Source organism: Pongo pygmaeus, chromosome 12, assembly GCF_028885625.2.
Source record: "Pongo pygmaeus isolate AG05252 chromosome 12, NHGRI_mPonPyg2-v2.0_pri, whole genome shotgun sequence".
Lineage (NCBI taxonomy): Eukaryota > Metazoa > Chordata > Mammalia > Primates > Hominidae > Pongo > Pongo pygmaeus.
The window spans coordinates 121019241-121040547 of record NC_072385.2 but is presented as its reverse complement, the minus strand read 5'-3'; the positions used below and the strand labels follow the sequence as shown (position 1 = coordinate 121040547).

Below are 21307 nucleotides of genomic sequence, written 5' to 3'. Positions count from 1 at the left end.
CCTCTTTCTCGTTTTAATTTTCCTGAACTTTGTTGAGGTATAATTGACAAATAAAAAGGGTACCTATTTAAGGTGTACAATGTGGTGTTTTGATATATGTATACATTGTGAAATAATCACCACAATCAAGCTAATCAGCATATCCAGAACCTCACACAATTACATTTTGGTGATGAGAACACTTAGGATCTACTCACGTAGGAAACTTCAAGTGTACAATATGATATTGTTAGCTATAGTCGCCATGCTGTAAGCACAGTGGATGTCCATTTCTTGCTCTTTACATTTGATCAAGTCACTCAGTTTTATCAGTGTCATTTGAATGTACCTTAACTAAATCGCCATCAAAACACCTCATTTCCCCCGTTCACTTTTCCACTATTAAAGCTCAGGCTATTATTATTAATTCGAACCTTGGTCACTTTTAAAACCTCCAAGGTTATCACCATTCCTTCAGTTTTGCCCCTGCTGTCCCCACACAAACCGATTTTTTTCTTGTGGCCAGAATAATGCTTTTTCTAAACACAAATGTACTGTTTAACTGTACTCCTCTTTTTTAGTACACCATTGGTATCCAAATGCCTTTCAGATCAATTATATAACATGTACTCTATTCAGAGCTCTTGCACACACTGGTTGTTACCTTTCTATATGCATGCTCCTCATTTTTATTCCATTTTTTCCATGTTTCAACCAATCTGAACTTCTTTCAGTTCATCATTTATGGCATGGTGTCTTAGTTTGAGCTTATCCAAAAGCAGACCTTGAGACAAAGATTTACTTGCATGTTGTCTTGGTTCATCTGGTTTCTTAAAACAAATTACCGTGAACTGTTTAGCTTATCACCACCAGAACTTTACTTGTCACAGTTCTGGGAGCTGGGAAGTCCAACATCAATACACCAGCAGATTTGTTGTCTGGTGATGGCCCATTTTATGGTAAAAAAACAAAAACAGCGACTTCTCACTGTGTCCTCACATGTTAGATAGAATGGACAAGGGAGCTATCGGAAGCCTCTTTTATAAGGGCATTAATCTCACTTAAGGGGACTGGTTATTTGCCCAAATCTTCACCTTCTAATACCATGACCTTGGGGATTGAGGTTTCAGTATATAAATTTTGGGGGACAAAAACATTCAGACCATCACACATACATTTTAATAGGGAGCTGATGTCGGGAATCACCAGTAAGGTAATAGGAAAATGAGACAAAGAAGGAAAGCAGTCAGTAATGGATGGATTAGTGAACATGTTACCGCTGTTGGTTTTGAAAGCTTAACCTAACTGTGGAGCTCTGGGGTTCAGTGTAGAACACATGCATTTGAGTTGTCCAGTCTCAGAGGAAAGAGAGCCAGGATATCCATACACTAAATCCCGGGAGGGGGATTAGTTTCTTGCTATTTCCAGCCATTTGCACACAGGCGGAACAGATTCCAACAACCAGAGATAGTCTCCAGGGAGAAAGATACAGGCTTAGATGCTTGAAAAAGTGTTTCAGGCCATGGAAATTATAAGGACTTAGGGGATATTGATGGAGGAGTCACATAGTCAGCTATGTAACATTTTCATGCCTCCGTGTCTTCCTAAGGCTATCCCATTTGCTTGGGTGCTGTCTTGCCCATGCCTTTGATACCCGACTAATTTCTTCTCATTCTTCCTTTGTTAGTTTGAACATAAATTATTCTTTATACTTTCTTTGGCCTCCCAAATCTGTGCTAGTCACCTCTTCTGGTGACTAGCACAGATTTGGAAAAAAAGGTATACACACTTTTTTCCACTATCTTAGTTAGAATTTATTACACTAACAGGTTAGTGAAGAGAATGTCGTAAGTAGATACACATAAACATATTGTCATAGAGTTATTGGAAGTGGACTGGTTGTTTATGATTAGAAATATCCAAGAAAGCTCACTAGGAGGCACAATATTTAAATTGATCCTTGGGAATAAAAAGGAATAAACTTTTAACAAAGACACTGAGGTAGTTCAGGCTTATTGGTGAAATGGTAGACAGAACAGTATGACTGGGATACAGATGTCATAACAAAATGTAGAGGGAGACCCAGTTCCTAATACCAGCATGATAATGTGAGCCTACAAGCCATATCAGATTTGGGCCATGTAAATATTTGATGAGAGAAATTGATGAGTACAACAGCAAAACAATGACAAAGTCACATACATGCATACACAGCAAAGATACCATGTATCTTAATTGTCCTAAACATGCTAAGGAAATTGTAGGTGCAGAATTGACCTTTTTAGTTTATATGACTGCTTATTATTCTTCATCAGGCAAACTGTTGTGGTGTCCAAAGACTTAAAAGTGAAATGACTTTAAAGAGCAAAAAGGTTTTGTTCTATACAAACGCATTGCGAATCACTTATTGTAGATCTATGTTAGCTCAAGTGTTTTAGGCTTTCAGGAATCATAAAACATTAACACATAAAGATCTTATGGTGTCTGATTTATAAAACATATTTCATCATATACTTCTATATTGAATGTTTAATTATATTTATTATGAAAAGATATGACTTTTTTGTATAATTAAAATCATTGTATGTGTATAGTAGAAATGTAATTATAACAATTATATTACATAAAGAGAAATATAAAAAAGAGACAATTAGGTATTTTGTTCAAACAAATTAAATTTCACAACTATATGTGATACATAATTACCAGTTACTCTTAAAAGCTTTTATTGACAGTGTGTGTCTCAAAATAGAATGCAGCCCAAAACTCTAGCCTAGATTGAAGTGTGGTTGTTTTAAGACTTAGAGAGGAAAGAACCAAAAATAATGTTGACTTCTTGCCATGTAGTAGAATTAAGTATAACACATGTGAGTCTCAGGATGTACCTCAGAGCTGAGAGAAATACAGGTTCATAAACACATGTGAGGTAAACATTGCATTTAACAAAAATGTTGATGGTTTACACAAAAGTTTGAAAGAAGTGCTTCAGCAGAAGGCTGGATGGTGGCTGGGCAGTCAGGTGGATTCAGAGGATGGCTAGGCTTCCCTGGAAATTATCAGCATTTTCTTTGTAATGGAGCTGGATATTCTGGGTTTTATACTTAAACTTACTGAGAACTAAGTCCCTGAAGTTACAATATTCAGAAAAAAATCAAAGAAGTAAAACTCACCTTCTACATTTGATTTATTTTTAATGTAGAATCTGCAGATTATTATTGGATTATTTTATTATGATTTTATTTGTTTATAATATTTGGTTTTAGATTATCAATCGATTTATTTTTATGAATTTATTTATTCATAATAGTCTTAATTTTTTCAAGACATATATAAAACAACTTAAATTATTATTTTTTATTTTTAAAAGTTTTGAGTTACAATATACATACAATAAGGTGTATTAATCTTATGTGTGCATGTGATTGTTCACATATACATATGCCTATGTAGCCATCACTCTGATCAAGGCATACAACTTTTCCAACACCCAAAAAGACTCCTCCATGCTTCTTTCTAGTCAATGACCTTAAACCACAGATAACCATTATTCCAATGTCTGTCATCATAGATTAGTTTTACCTCTTCTTGAGTTTCATAGACATTGAAATAATATGTACGAACTCTAGTGTCTGACATCTTTTGCATATCATTATGTCTGTGAGATTCATCCATGTTCTTGCATTGAGTGGTTTACTCTTTTTTCTATGTAGTATTTCATTATATGAACATATCACAATTTATATATTTCTCTATTTTACGATGGACATTGGATTATTTCCATTTTTGGCTGTTATGAATGCAACCAATATGAATATTCTCAAACATTTCTTTTTAATAGACAAGTGAAGCCTTTCTTTTGGGTATATAACTAGGAATGAAATTGTTAGGACGTGAATACATTTACTTTATTGATTTTTATTTATTTTTTATTTTTTAAATTATACTTTAAGTTCTAGGGTACATGTGTTCAACGTGCAGGTTTTTTACATATGTATACATGTGCCATGTTGGTGTGCTGCACCCATTAACTCATCATTTACATTAGATATATCTCCTAATGCTATCCCTCCCCGCTTCCCCCACCCCATGACAGGCCCCGGTGTGTGATGTTCCCCTTCCTTCGTGTGTCCAAGTGTTCTCATTGTTCAATTCCCACCTTTGAGTGAGAACATGCGGTGTTTGATTTTCTGTCCTTGCAATACTTTGCTCAGAATGATGGTTTCCAGCTTCATCCATGTCACTAGAAAGGACATGAACTCATCCTTTTTTATGGCTGCATAGTATCCCATGGTATATTTGTGCCACATTTTCTTAATCCAGTCTATCATTGATGGACATTTGGGTTGGTTCCAAGTCTTTGCTATTATGGATAGTGCTGCAATAAACATACGTGTGCATGTGTCTTTATAGCAGCATGATTTATAATCGTTTGGGTATATACCCAATAATGGGATGGCTGGGTCAAATGGTATTTCTAGTTCTAGATCCTTGAGGAATCGCCACACTGTCTTCCACAATGGTTGAACTAGTTTACAGTCCTACCAACAGTGTAAAAGTGTTCCTATTTCTCCACATCCTCTCCAGCACCTGTTGTTTCCTAACTTTTTAATGATCGCCATTCTAACTGGTGTGAGATGGTATGTCACTATGGTTTTGATTTGCATTTCTCTGATGGCCAGTGATGATGAGCATTTTTTCATGTGTCTTTTGGCTGCATAAATGTCTTCTTTTGAGAAGTGTCTATTCATATCCTTCACCCACTTTTTGATTGGGTTGTTTGTTTTTTTCTCGTAAATTTGTTTGGGTTCTTTGTAGATTCTGGATATTAGCCCTTTGTCAGATGAGTAGATTGCAAAATTTTTCTCCCATTCTGTAGGTTGCCTATTCACTCTGATGGTAGTTTCTTTTGCTGTGCAGAAGCTCTTTAGTTTAATTAGATCCCATTTGTCAATTGCGGCTTTTGTTGCCATTGCTTTTAGTGTTTTAGACATGAAGTCCTTGCCCATGCCTATGTCCTGAATGGTATTGCCTAGGTTTTCTTCTAGGGTTTTTATGGTTTTAAGTCTAACATTTAAGTCTTTAATCCATCTTGAATTAATTTTTGCATAAGGTGTAAGGAAGGGATCCAGTTTCAGCTTTCTACATATGGCTAGCCAGTTTTCCCAGCACCATTTATTAAATAGGGAATCCTTTTCCCATTTCTTAAAACAAATTATTAAGGCATATGAAAATTGAAAATAAGCAAGTTTTAGAAAGGGAAATTCAGAGGAAATTTAGCCAAAATAACTTCTCTAGAAGTTCAGAAGTTGTTACTACAATCAAAGAACGCTTTTAATCTTTGTGCTCAGGAAGCTAAATCAGAAAAAGAACATTCAAAGCTGTGTGATCTTCAGCAATTTAGTCAAAGTCTTTAAGAACCAATTTTTTAAGTATGAAAATGGAGTTAATAAAACATCCGTACCACATCTGGTAGTTGTGAGGATAAAATGAGAGAATGTGTGAGTCTTGGCGCATTACATGGGAAATGCCAAAAGCCCAAATATTAGCCTATTTCTTCCTCCTTCTACTCTTTATCCTTCTCTACTTCCTCCTGCTACTCCTCCTCTGCCTCTTTTTAGCCCATCTTCTTTTTCCTCTTCCCAACTTTTTTTATTATTAATAAAATGTAGTTTTCCTTGGGAGGCTAAGGCAGACAGATCATGAAGTCAAGAGATCGAGACCATCCTGGCCAACATGGTGAAACTCCCTGTCTCTACTAAAAATATGAAAATTAGCTGGGGTTGGTGGCACACGCCTGTAGTCCCAGCTACTGGGGAGGCTGAGGCAGGAGAGTCACTTGAACCTAGGAGGTGGAGGTTGCAGTGAGCTGAGATCACGCCACTGCACTCCAGCCTGGAGACAGAGCAAGACTCTATCTCAAAAAAAAAAAAAAAATAATAATAATAATAATAATAACTTTCCAGCAAGAAATGAAAAGAAAAAAATTCATTGTGGAAATATTTTAAATCAATTAGTATCTAGACACTAGAGATACACCAATAGGAAGGTCTCTGCTTTTATAGAGTTTATATTCTTCCTTACAACAAAAGTCATAATATTGTTACAAAGGCTTTGTGAGGAATACATAAGTTAATGGATATGCAGGGAATAGCACAATACTTGACTGTTGTTATCACTATTAATAACATAAATCTTATCATTATTATCAATATTATACTAGCATTAGTAATTGTAATAATAATAGTTGTAGTTATAGTTGAAGTGATCACAGTTGTCATTATATTCATTGTAATAGTCATTGTCATCATTGTAGTGGTCTTTCTAATTTCAACGACATGAATATTATACCAGTGTACATTTCAGGAATGACTAAAGAGTTAATTGTAGACAAAGTATTTCACACAACTCTGATAATGCTGAGATAGTAACTAACTCTAATGGAAAATTCCAATTACTAAGCCACTGCCATATGATACTCTTGAGTTTTTACAAGTAGGCACCATTCATGATCTAAATTCTGAAGACTTCCAACAAGAAGGACATATTGGTCACCAGAATATGTGTGTGTGTGTGCATGTGTGTGTGTTTCGTTGACTTTGTATAACCAAGGAAACAGCAGCTTCCTTTACTTCTTGAAAACAGTGATAAGAAGTTGGTCTACATGTGTTATTCCAATAACAGCTTATTTCTGATTATAATTATTTTTCTCTTTTACTGATGGCAAATTTATTTCCCACATAATGTTGATTCTCAATTTTCTTTTGTACATGATTCCCCCAAATTTAGCTGAGACTGGTTTCTTTGGAAATATTAGTGTCACCAGTCCCCCATGCTCTGTCAAAATGAAACAAAAACAAATAAAAATGACCACTGAACAAATATTCAATATACTATATATGATATATATGTTATATATCCACCCCCATGATCCAAATACCTCCCACCAGGCCCCACCTCCAGCACTGGGGATTATAATTCAACTTAAGATTTGGGTGGGGACAAATATTCAAACTATATCAACCTCTGTTCCAGATTTTCTTCAAGGCAATTCTATGTCCTTATAAACACAATGTCCTTTCTTAGACATAATTCTCATTTCTTTGCTTTTCGACCTCTTCCTATTCTTCTTCCAAACTTAATGGTGGCCACCTTGATGCTACCTGAAATGAGAGTTGGGAAGGCCATTGTGTGCATTAAAGGCTGCCTCTGATTGGAGTTATTTAGTTCAACTGCAAAGACTTCCTGGACTCCAGTCACTAAAAATCTCTTTCAATCCTCTGTGTTGCTATTTGGAGTCTGGTAGCAGCCTGCATTTTCAACGCTGTAGGACTCTGGACCTTTGGATTTTTTCCAGTTGTCTTCGATATCTACTTAAAAGTCAGGCAATACTTGCCTGAACTCCTCTTTTTTTGTAATACTGCACCAAATAAAGTCAAGAGAATTTGACAGTCAGTCACTGTGACTTTTTCCAACTACTTTCCCTGGGAGTTACAGAAATCAAGTAGTCTAAATTAAAGCAATTACTTACCAATGTTTGTCATAGTAAAACAAATATTTCCAGTCTTCTTGCCTAATATATATATATATTTATATTTTAATATATATTTTTAATATTTATATTAAATATTTAAATATTTTAAATTTAATTAAATATATTAAATTTAAATATTTAAATTAAATATAATATAATATATTAATTTATTATATATATTTATATATTATTTATAAATAATGTTATTTATAAATAGTATATATATTTATTTATATATTATTTATAAATGTATGTTATTTATAACATATATAACATATATATTTATATTTATATGTTATTTATAAATAATATATATTTAATATAAATATTTAATATTTATATTATAATACTTTTTGCCTAATATATATGTGTGTGTATATATACACATACATACATATATACACATACATACACATATATATATATCTGAGGCAGCCTTTAAACATATAAATAAATATATAAGTGTATATATATGTTTGGTCAGAAGACTGCAGAGATATATATATGTGTGTGTGTGTGTGTGTATATATACACACACACACATACACTTGCCACCCACAAACCAATCACTAAGCCAAGGCCAAGGTGTATATCTATATAATAGTTGAGGGTAACATATGCTGCTGAAACAAATAAACCCCCAAACCTCAGTAGCTTAACATGATCAGTTTATTTTTCAGCCACCTGAAGTCCAATAAGTGATGGCTTTCTAATAGTAAACTAAAGACCGACCTAGGTATCTATTATTTGTGTTTTCTACCATTCCCCAGTATAATAAAGTCCTGTGAATCAGCCTGTGGGCAAAGGAGAGAGACTGGGGGTCTGTTTGTAGAAAGCTTTTATAACCCAGACCTACAGGTTGTCCACATTACTTTTATCTACATTTTCATTGGTTAGATAAGTTACATGTGGTCATATGTAATTTCAAGGGAGGCTGGGAAATATCTAGTAGTAGCTTTAGGAACAAGAGGAAACGTGTTTGTGGAACACCTAGGTGACCTCTACCACATTTGTCAAAAAGCAAACTAAAATGCTTAGTCTATTGAAGAAAAATAATTAGAACTTTTCAGTAAGTCTTTTAGTCTGACACAGCTCATTATTCTCCTCTGTGCCTGTCTAACCTCTCCTCTTAGCAAGGAACATACTGGATGAAATTCAGCTGGGAAGCTTTGGGGCCTTGCCTGTCATGGTGGTGAGGAAATTCATGCAAAGGCTGAAGACTGCAGGACTCAGGGTGTTTTAGAACTATTACAAGAATTTTTAAAAATTAAAATCGGCTGGGTGAAGTGGCTCACACCTGTAATCGCAGCACTTTGGGAGGCCGAGGCGGGCAGATCACGAGGTCAGGAGTTGGAGGCCAGCCCGGCCCCAACATAGTAAAACCCTGTCTTTACTTAAAAAAAAAAAAAAAAAAAAAAATTAGCCAGGCACAGTGGCAGGTGCCTGTAATCGCAGCTACTCAGGAGGCTGAGGTGAGAGAATCGCTTGAACCTGGGAAGTGGAGATCTCACCACTGCACTCCAGACAGAGCTGGAGCTTTTTTTTAAAAAAAAAAAAGAAAAGAAAATCGTGTTGCTTCCCTTACCAAGGGATTAATCAAAAGTGGCTGGAAAGGGATATAAAAATAAATTTCAAAAGTCAGATTCTGAAGATATTTAAGATCAAAACAAGATGGTTAGGATGGAAGGAAAAGCAACGCTGGAAAGAGTGGCTGAGATGTTTCCATGAAGTGAAAGTGTGTTTTCCTCAGAATTCTCTAGTTTCTGCTGGGGATAGGAAAAGAGTTAATGAGAGCTCTGAGATGACCAGGTTAACACCAACAGAGAGTGACAGAGTTTTCTGCTCTTTTTATAAACATGAAATAAATCCTCAAAATCTAAAAGGAGAAAATGTCCTCAAGTACTAACATTGCTTTTGCTGTCACATTTGTCCTGGCTTTGCAGAGGTTAAAAAGATTATTGCATAGCAGCTTCCAAGCATGGAAAAAGGAGGTAATCAAATTGGACCACAGCCCGGGGAAACTGTGAGGTCTTACTGAGCACTGCGTGCCAGTGGAAAGAAGCATTTTGAAATGTAAACTGGTGGGGGTGGTGGGGTTCAGATACTCTCTGAGACCAGGAATGTCACTGCTCTCCCTGGGAAGCTGCTTTAGGCACAGTGCTCCTGCCTGACTCGGGAAGACTGCTCTCCTGGTCTCCTGGAAGTCATATGGGAAACAGGGCGTACCTCCTCATGTTGCATCTTTATTCTAAGCTCACCAGCCATCCATACAAGATTTCAGAAATCCAGGCAGAGCAGAGTCATTCCCTGAACACGGGCCATGAAATAGCACAAGGAGTGGAAAGAGACTGTGATGGGAATCAGAGGACCTTAACTGATGTCCATGACAATCAGGTCTGGCCAGTGGCCAGTCACTTGACCATACTGAGCTTCAGCTGTTCTGTCACTGAAATGGTTACAGGGGATTCCTCAACAGCAGGGATAGTGTTCTATCCCATGTGTCTTCATGCACAGTGTAAGTGCTTCGTAAAAGTCGATAGAATAAACAAAAAGAAAACAAAGCAAGTACATGACCATATACAACACATTTTCATCGATGCTTAAATTACAATGAAATTATTTATAAAAACTTTTAATAAAATTATCATATTCACATTCTTACTATAAGTCAGTAACTGATTAAACTTGTTCCTGAACAAGGCAGATTCCATGGGGGAAATATCTGTCTACTCGACTACTTATTCTTATCTAAGTCTTGTCTTCCCGTAGAATTATTTAAATCAGACTCGCCAGCTCTAGCTGTGTGGCAGGAAACAGGTGCAAGCACTCTGAGTTGGATTCAGATCATCTAGGAATTGGAGCTTCTAGCTGAAGAGTAAATCTGTGTGCATGCTCTTGACACATCCTTCCCCATCTGACAAGTTTTCCTGTCTTCTTCGGTGAGCTTTGAGACAGACACCCAGTGATGGAGGAAGAGGAAGTGTGACAGGTTCCACCTCCCCTTATAATCTATAGCATATCAGGTTCACAGCCATATCACCCAACAACCTGTATAACTAAAATAAAACATAGGCTCTGCTCCCAAATATTGGTGAGATAAATATATACACATGAATAAGAATATATAATAATTAGTAAAGAAATGCCAGGCAAAAGACAATGATGGCCTACAAATGTTTGGGACAAAATGTATGTGCTGTGTGTTTGGAGGCAGAGGAGAGTAGAGGACTGGGTTGTCAATAAATGCTTCTGAGATGCTTCAGACTTAATACAGGTATTGACTGACGCTTTGCGTTGGGAAAAATAATACTTGACAATAATTCTGGGGGCCTTGAGCAAGTGAAAAAGCATAAATGAATGCATAGTACATGCAGGGTGTGGCTGGTTACCAGGTGGGAAATTACATAAGGAGAAGAGTTGTTGATGAGAAAGAGCAGATCAAGTGGGATCAGAATGTCATGTTTTTGTCAGTAATAGGTAGATAGTGATTGATGGCTTTTCAGCAGAGACATAGTATGATCACATTAATGTTTTAGAAAAATTCTTTCAGTTACAGTGCTAGGAAAAGGATTGCACAGGGAAAGAATAGAAGTAGGAAATGAATATAGTTGTGGTATGTAACCTACCTAAGCTCTGGAATTTATTCTCGGACCAAAACATCCTTGGGATCCAAATGGCCAGGTCAAGAAACATGGTTAAAACACCCTTGCTCGTGTTATGAAACAACTGCTCAGCAATCCCAATGATGGACCAGAGTCATTGCTGGAAGGAGCCTCAGTGGTGATGTTTAGGAAAATTCTTTGCAACGGGTCTGTTTAGCAGTGACAAGGGGCATGATACTGTGAACAAGGATGGCTGTTTGCGAAGTTGTCTAAAAAGGTGACTTTCAGGGTCTGGGAAAAGTTCCTCTAACTCCGGAGTGAATCAGCTGGGTCATATGGTCATCTACCAGACCAAGCTGGTCTACTGTTGACCCACAGACAGGTGCACTCAGTGCTGTCTAGAATATATGTGTTTCTCTGTAGTCCTTTGGTGGGTATATAAACACAGCTTGTGCCTGCCTCTTCCTTTTCTATTTCTCATACATGGTTTTGGCTCCAGGTATCTTTTGAATGAATAAACTGGGTCAAGTGAAGGGTATATCGCTGCAATCTGTTAAAGAAAAGCAAATCCTGGTGCCAAGATCAGAAGAAAATTCTCCTGGGGAGTGAGCCAATGTCACTGTCTTTGCTTGGAGAAATGTGGCCAATAATTATATCCAAGCTGTAAAATAGAACTTTTTTCCTTCCTCCAGCTGGCAGAGGGATTTGGACCACATCTGTTAAATATTTATCAGTAGCAGATACTAGTTTATCTTAGTTTGATTTTCTTGCAGAGATCACCAGGATTTTTATCTCATTAAGCTAGAAGATATCAGTGAGACCTCATTTCTTTTATGGAGACTGGTGTGAGTTGTAGACAGGAGCTAAAGAAGGACTAACCCCAGAGCAGATGCAATTGTGCATATAGTGAGGACGCTACCACTTACTTGCTATTTCAACATTTAATTTTTTTCCTTAAGCCTCTGGGGTTTGAACTGAATATTGGTAGTTTTCTCCTAAGATTTTGAGAAGGTGACTTAAATGGAAAACTTCCTGGAATAATTTATGCTTTACGATATAAGGTCATGGTATTTGTAACTCTTTATAGTCATTGCTTTTGGTGAGAGAAATGTAGTAGTGAGCCAAGCTCAATGAGTTCAACATCATGCCTGAATTGTCTGATTTTGTTATAAATTAAACATAACTGGTACGGCTCCACACTTGATTATTTAAAACCACCATGCTTATCTAACTGATTACGCTTCAAAAACTCCACCTACTTGATTTCTGGCAAGAACATCACATGCAAAAGGAACAACATTTTTCCAATCTGTCCATCTAAATGATTCATCACACTAACTTTCATTGCTGCCAAGCTTTTTCCCAATTGGGAGAATTTACTAACATGGATATGCTAAGGCATGATGGCAAAGGAAAGACCACTGTACCAGAAAGTAGAAAGGCAAAATTCTTGTTGCAGTCCTGTTAAACTCAGCCAGGCGTCTCTTCTGAGCCTCATTTTCTCTTCTCTACACAAGTAGGACAATCAGATCTGCTCTGAAGACTCCACCAGGCCCTTAGGAAGAAAAAAATACAATGATGACAAACATGATGATATTGAAAATTACACTGACATTTGATAAGCACTTACTTCTTATTGCTATTGTGCTATAAACTGCAAACACTGATAATTTAAAGCTCTTAAGAAATGTATGAGGAAGGCAGCAAAAGAACTTGATCAAGTTCCCATATACGGAAAGGAGCTGTCAATTCCAGAGCTTTGATGAACTCAGCTACTGTAACATGTGAATGGTTTTATAAACACTACATACATAGAACAGTATAATTACACAGTTAGAAACCTAAACAACCTTATATATTATTTTGTTAGTTACATGTTTGATAGCAATGCAATTAAATGTTGAGTGTCTATGTAATCCAAGTCCTTAATGAATCAATAAAATGTCCAGAAAGGGTTGGGTTCAGGGAGGTAGCATTCAAGTACAGATTTTTTTCTAAGCAAGATGCAACAATTTTTTCAAGAATATTGGAAATCTCAATTTGATTCTATTTGTGTGAATAAATACAAAGGCATGTGGATGAGTTTAAACTGCAGAACCTGTAGTTTGTATAATATATGCCCCCAGACAACTCTATATTTTGTCTGTAAAAATGGCAGCAATGATTCTTATTCTGCTGTATTGTTATGAAGGCCAGCACTTAAGAAAATGAAGTTATGTACAACAAGGTTGAAATTTCTGTCATACACATGTGGAAACAGAACCAGAGAAGTTGCTTAGGGACACAAATTTGGTGGTAAAGCTGGGGTGCTAGTGCAGATCTCCTCATAATTGATTTCCGTGGAGGTCAAGTCAGTTCAATCCAACAAACATTTATTTTGCCATTATATGACTAGCACAGAACTTATTTCTGGGTTTAAAATAGTGAATGAGACCAAGCTGGACACAGACATTAAGCAAGTTAAAAACAAATTGCAGTTTGATGGGAGTGAAGAGGACTGAGAAGTTTTTAAACACTTTGACCACCATATCTCACATGTAAGGTATGAATAATAATAATGATAACAAAAACACCCAATTCACAGTGTTTGGGAGAAAGATCAGAAAGATAGAATGTGCAAAAGAAATCATGAATTTCAAAGTCATTTCACCAGTTTTTAAGAAGAGAATGTCCATTTCACCAGTTTTTAAGTAGAGAATGACCTTCATTTTCCTAGAACTCAACATTTTCGTTAGTTGCATATTTCTTGCATATAATTATATTAAAAACTGAAGGGAAAAACACAACATTGCCTGCATAGTCACGTGGTGGGTTCTGAGAGGAACCAGCAGGAAAATGAAATTATGACTCTAATAGAAGAAACTGAAAGATGGATGACCTGATATATTCAGGGGTTATCTCTAGCAAAGATGGGAATCTCATTTGGGTAGTAATTAATTATAGGTACCTCAACATTTTCATTTGTTATGATTAACTCAGTTTAGGTGATCAATCTTGCTTGTCAGCTCCAATAGATAGGTAGAATTTCCAGTCTGAGATGGAAATTATTTTGATATTAATCAATCCTTACTTGTTCTGAGATGACAGTTTTCCCCTGTTACCAAGTCCTGAAGCTCAGTTACCAGCTTGGACATTTTATGTACTTTCTGCATAGGCAAAAGGAAAGCCATGTATTATTTCGTAAGAGTTGAACCTGTTGCAGAGACTAAAGTCAGTGTTTCTCTTCTTTGGCTATGCAAAACCAAACCAAACCAAACAAACAGTAACAACCACCACACAACCAAAACAAAACAAAACAAACAAGAAAAAACCCAACAACACAAAAACCAAACCAAAACAAAAAACTGCTATAATAGTCTCGGGCCTTCTCTTTACTGCTGGCATTTCCTTTCTTGCTCATGCCCTTCCAGAAACACTGGCTTCCTTGCCCTTCTCCAATACATCAGGCATATTCCTGTCTCCAGTTCTTTGCACTGGCCGTCCCTTCTGCCTGGAATGCCCTTCCTGCACATATCCTTTATGTGCAGCCTTTTCCTTTAAGTGCTTCCTGTCCTCTTTCCTGCCTCTGTTCCTCCTCCACAGCCCCAATCACTTTCCCACATACTATGGCATTTTATTTGGGGCCTCTATCTTTTCTGTTCTCTGCTGAACCCCCAGAGCTGGAACAGTGCCTGCCATGTAAAAGGCACTTCCTACATAGCTTGTGAAAACATGAGTGAGTCTTCACAGTAACTATGCTTTAGCATGTCATTAAAAACAATTTCAGTGTTGTAAGAATTAAACCTCCTACGAACATTTCTGATATGCAGCATACCCATGACTTGCTAAAGACACAAATGAGCACTTAAATATGACTTCCAAGAGATTGTTATTCAATTCCTGGAAGTTTCATTTTCTTAAATTTTATCGAAAATACTGGGCTGAATTAAAAATTCATAATATTCCTAAAGGAAAGAAAATCTTTGCATTTCTGAGTCAAATAATTACCCTTTTAAATCAGAATTTAAAAAATAAAGTCAGTTTACTCATCAATCAATTGCACATCTCTTAGAGAAACAAAAAAGGCATTTTGCTATGTCAAGACTTGAAGAATGGGACCACATCTGTATGCTCGAGATGCTTATAGTCCAGCTGCCTTGGAGCACCATTGAACGTGAAGGAGGTGGTTTGTAGCTGGAAAGGCTGGTCTTAAATACAGTTGCTGCTACAAACTCTGTGAATGGTATTAGCCAGGTAACCTTTCCTCTCTAAGCCTCAGTATCTCTCCCTATTAAATAGAGCTGGAGATAGTGATAGATAGAAGAACTCTAAGTTCCCTCACAGCAGCAAAATGCTAGATTTTAAATCAAGAGATAATAAAACGAAACACATAGCTGGCTTTCAATAAATACTTCTTGGCTTGAAAAACCGAAATTATTATCTCACTGTAGTGGGAACAGGCTCCTGCAGCTGGTGAAAGACAATCCTCCTTCTAGCTGCTGAAGTTGAGCAGGTCTGTTGTAATGAGGAACAGATAGCATCAAGATCATTTCCAGGACTATCCCGGATGGAAGATCTAGGGAGGAAGCAAACCCACCTAGTGCTGGAGGACAAACACACCCCGTTCTTAGGAGGAGGCCTCAGAGGCGCTTTGTAATGTGACTCTGGCGCCACCTGGTGATTATTCCTAGAATTTTTCCTGTAACTCCAAGGCTACCAGAGACAGACAAAACACCCTGCAAAGGATTTATCAATGCATTAAAGCTGTAGTTCAGGGAATGGGAGCAGAATAAAGAGACTATTCTGTCATAAAAACCAGGACAGAATGAAGCTCCAGAATCCCATATATTTACATTTAAAAATAATCATTCATACAGCAGCTGAGACTAATTCTGGCCAATGTAAAACCAAATTGACCGAGCTGTTCTCTGACTAGTTGAACAAGCTCAATCATTTCAATATCATTTTTATTGGTGATTTTAGTTCACACCAAAAAAAAGTTGTACAACACTTCAGGGTTGAAGCAGTGTTAGGCTCTGGCCGTGGAGACAGGGAGTCACACAGTCGCAAGGAGCTTGTATGCAGACGGGCTTTACACCCAGTAAGCTGAACACAAACCGGAGGACAGCATTTCTCATGTGGGAAGTACAGCGGGAATGTTACAGAAACGTGCCTGTGAAAGTAACTGACTGTGGACCAAGCAGCACTGGGCATAGTCGAAAAATCAGAAATGCCTTGGCAGTGACTTTTTGTAAGTCTTCACATTTTGATGATGGAAAGTGAAGAAAGTCATTTACGGTGGAGGGAATTGGCGTGAAAAAGCGTGGAGGTCAGTTAGCTCAGGGTGCCCCCCACACATCAGGCTGGATGTGCAGGATACAAGAACCAGGGCTAGAAAGTTCAGGAGGGATCAGGGCAACCTTAACCCTGAATGAAAAGGTTGGACTTGGGCGGAGGATGAAGTATTGGAAATTCATGAGGCAAAAACCATGTGAATTCATTGGAAGGAAAAGCTAAGATTTTTACAAAAAAAAAAAAAAAATCTGTGATCTTTAGATTTAACTCTAGTTAAACTCTGGGAATCTCTAGTTGAGAAGAATATTGATCACACTCACACTAATACTTTCACCTTATTTGTTTATTTATTTATTTTGGTGGGCAAATATGCTTCAAATGTCATCAGTCCTCCTTGGGAGATATTTGGACATCAAAAGATGTCCATATATATATATGCTTAGTTAGGAGTAAGTCAAATTAAAGTGTGACATTTTTCAGATTTGTGATTTTAAAAAATAACTCATGTGGGTTTAGTTTTAGAAGAATCAAAGAAATTACTTAGGTAAATAAAAATGCAGTGCTCGTACTGAGTAGGATTGTAGGAAGTCTATTCATCACCTTAAAAACAGGCAAGGAAGATTTTCAGCAGAATGAGATTTGCTCAGATATTAGAATGGACACATGAGAATTAAGAACACCGGTTCCATTCAGGGATTTTAAAAAGCCTTCGTGGATGACTGGATCAAAAAATCTTTGTCATTTTAGATTTTGTTAATCTTTTTGAATGTTAATAATTTTTAAATGTTCTGTGAAAAAGGATACACATGTTTTAAATGTATTTAATGTTTCATATTAACAAGTTATCTCTGTTTCCCAAACTTGCTTTCAAAAAATAAAATTTTCTGGGGAACATTCTAAATCTCTTGAATGAGGGCAGACTTTCCAGGTGAATTTTATCATCCAGCAATTTGGGAAAGCACACTGGAATTGCCTTCTTAAAATCCTCATCAAACAGCTGACCGTCATCCCCACAGATGAATAAATGATGGTTCAGAGAGGCTGAGTGGCCTGAGGTCCCTGAACAAGGTACTAACCATTGGGATTCTAGTGTCTGTCTATCTAGGTGATTCCAAAGCCCAAACTCTGCCCAATGTACATGACTGCCCTGCAAATAAAGATGATTTGACAATCGGGCATCTGTAAACATCTCTCTATACACAGTTCGTTTCTTCCACAGCTCAAAAGTCAGCATCAATACTGGACCAGCAGGAGGTAGGGAAGTTCAAGAGGTGGGCCACTGGCTGTCCTCTCACAGGCAAGGCCAGGTCTTCCAACATTTGGAGGCCCAGGGATGCGCATTGGTTTGTCTGGTTAGCTAGTGGATTATGATGGAAAACCTCCAGCCCCTAGACCTTGCTCACGACTCCCACAGCTGATCTTCAAAGAGCTACAGGAAGGAGGCACCAGCACTTCCACCTCTCATATCAGAGCACTGATGAAGCAGGCTGATGCTCCCAAGCCGGCATGCCCATGCAACCTGATTTCTTATGACTCACACAATAAAACTGCATGGTTGCCATTTAACAATAGCACTTTTTCAAATAGGATATTCAGTTAATTCTGGTTTGGATTATAGCGCCCCTGAGAACTACAAGGAATTAACATATCTTTCAAAGATGAGAATAGAAATAAATTAGAATAGGAATGTGTTTTCCATTCTATAGCAACATAGAATATGTATTCTCAAGGCTAAGAAAAGACTAGCACGTCTCTACTTTATATTACTTGGGTTGACTAATGTAGTCTTGCATATCCTGAAGGATCAAATGCAAAGTGTTTAAAATGAATTAATTTGTATGTGATAGACTGAAATTCTTCTCTCCTGCTATAGTTCTGGACAGAACATGCTCAGAGTTGGAGGAGCTGAATTCTGACCAGGTGACAAGTGATTAGGCAAGTGAAGTTAATGGATTAATTTTTAAGAAAGGAATTATTTGAAAAGCAATCCTACAGAGGACAATTGTTCAGTTCTGAAGCAATCACATCAATACACCAAAGGGATAGAAATAGGTATATTATATATATATATATTCATGTGTACGTGTGTGTGCATATATATATATATATATATATATATATATTCATTTTCTGATATCATTTAACAACCTAAGTGTCCAAACTAACCTAACCGGTTGGTCAGTGTTTCAATTAAAAATATACATATGTGTGTGTGTGTGTGTATATATATATATGATTACTATATATATATATATGATTACTATGTACCAATATGTTTATGTAACTGGTATTGTGAATCAAAATATTTTTGTACCATTACTCAATAAATCTTAATTTTGCCAAATGGATCTCATAGAGAATCTTTTCTTAGATTGCTCATGTCCTTAGTTATGTTGACGTCAATCTGGCTTTGATTCACTGTAATTTCCTTAAAGGATAGTCATTGGAGTCCACATAGAATGAAAGCAGGGAAAGGGCAGGAGCTCAACGTCAAATTCTTTGCAGAAATCCTTTGTCAAGTAAATAATGCAGTGTCACCCTGATCCATGATGGATTTTTGGCTTTTTTTGTGGAGGACAGAGGGGAACGTGGAACTGAAAAGGTGGCTCTTCAGCACAAGAGCATTCTCACTGGTTCCACTGCCTGCTGGAACCTCGGCCTGCCCTGACTTCGTTTCTCAGACAACCACGGCATTCAACGCTGTAGACCCCAAGCTGTTGCCCAGCCCTGCTGTGATGTGGTGGAAGGAGCCCACACTGTAGCCCCAGGTGGATCTGGTGTTCATTGTGCAACTGCATATCAGATTTGAATGGGAATTGATGAAAAGTTCTTAATCCCTTTGAATGTATTTTCTGATCTATAAAAAAGGGATAATGATGATGATCTCGCAGGATTTTGAAGAGGATTTGAAATAATATCTGTAATACGTCTGGCAGGGGCCTGATCCAAGGTAGGCACTCAATGTGATGTTTCAATCACACACACACAAGTGCATGCACACAACACACATACACACACACCTCCAGAAAGACAACAGACTGAGGGTCTCTTCCCCCATTCCCATTGTTATTGTTGCTGCTATAACTTTATTCAGTAGATCAGAACACCAATGTTTCCTCAAGAATTGTGCACCTATTTTCTTATTTCTTATAACTAAGGAAATCAAGAAGGGTGACTCATCTGGGAGAAAAAAAGTATGTGAACAATTGCTAAACCAGAGGGCATTTTTAAGTCATCTACCTTACTGCTATCTTTTATCAGCAGAGATCTTAACACTTTTATTGCTTGTTCTCTGTGATGAGGTTGTAGGGTTTTTTGTTTTTTTTTTAAGTCTCCCTTTCTGGATAAAAGTTGTTTCTATTTAAAGACACTCGCAGTGTGGTTGGATGTTCATTGGACGTTGGCAAGGTGCATAGCACTTTTCAGATGCTAGCCTTAGGTTGCAGAGGGGAAAGCTTGTAGCAAAGACCCCTATTGTCTGTCAAGCGGTCATCAAGCCAAAAGGTAGTGGCCAACCTACAATCCTCACTGGTATTTGGGGCCTGTTTGAATGTTGGTTGTACAGCCCTATTTCATTTTTCTTCTACCTGGTTAGAGATATTTTCTATAAAGCCCAGGTCTGTGTGACCTTCATGGTCTCTTTGCTCTGGATTTCCCCGGAGGTTTGCAGTCTCTTTCCCATCTGCCTGGAATAGGATCCTTCTTGCCCTGCACCTGCTTAGACTTGGTTTCTTAAAAAAATAAAAAAGATACGCAATGTTTGTACATATTTGTAATGTACATGTGATAGGTTGTTAAATGCATACAATGTGTAATGATTAAGTCAGGTTATTTAGGATATCCATCATTTCTAGCATTTATCATTTCTATGTGTTTGTACATTTTAGATTCTCTCTTCTAGCTATTTTGAAATATACAACAGATTGATGTTAACTGTACTCATCCTACAGTGCTATTAAACATTCTGATGTTTAAGTTCTAATTTCTTTCTTTTATCGAATAGTATGTTTGCACCCATTACCTCACCTCTGTTCATCCCCACTCCCTGCGACACACACTTCCCAGCCTCTGCTAACCACTTTTCTACTCTCTGTCTCCTGTACCTCCATGAGATCCACCTTTTAAGCTTCCACATATAAGTGAGAATGTGTTGTCTTTCTGTGCCTATCTTATTTCACTTAACATAATGACCTCCATTTCCATCCATGTTGCTGTAAATGATAGGATTTTATTCATTTTTATGGCTAAATAGTATCCCAATGCACATATGTATCACATTTTCCTTATCCATTCATCCTTTGATGGGCACTTAGATTGGTTCCATATCTAGACTATTGTGAATAGTGCCACAATAAACATGGGGGTGCAATATCCCTTTGATATATTGATTTTATTTAGCTTCCATAAACACTCAGTAGTGGGATTGCTGGATCATAGGGTAATTCTAATTTTAGTTTTTTTAAAGAAACTTCCTGCTGGGTGCAGTGGCTCACACTGCCTGTAATCCCAGCACTTTGGTAGGCCAAGGCGGGCAGATCACTTGAGGCCAGGAGTTTGAAACCAGCTTGGCCCACATGGCGAAACTCCATCTCTACTAAAAATACAAAAAATTAGCTGAGTTTGGTGGCACATGCCTGTAGTCCCAGTTACTTGGGAGGCTGAGACATGAGAATAGCTTGAACCCGGGTTGGGGGTGGGGGTGCAGAGGCTGCAGTGAGCTAAGATCGTGCCACTGCACTCCAGCCTGGGCAACAGAGCGAGACTGTGTCAGAAAAAAAGAAAAAGGAAAACAGAAACTTCCATACTATTCTCCATAATGGCTGCACTACTTTACACTCCCACCAGTAGTGTAGGAGTGATCCCCTTTCTCCCCATCCTTGCCAGTATCTTTTACTTTTTTGTAATTTTTCTAATAGCCATT

General features: G+C 37.4%; 1 long non-coding RNA gene across 1 annotated transcript; it reads right to left on the bottom strand.

Moving 5' to 3' along the window:
* Positions 1–6923: 6923 nt before the first annotated feature.
* On the bottom strand, positions 6924–15661 carry LOC134737876 (uncharacterized). The gene is made up of 3 exons (XR_010123279.1): positions 15538–15661; positions 12540–12667; positions 6924–7139 (listed from the first exon to the last, which is right to left on the bottom strand). It is a non-coding gene; the product is annotated as an uncharacterized LOC134737876 (long non-coding RNA).
* Positions 15662–21307: the final 5646 nt, after the last annotated feature.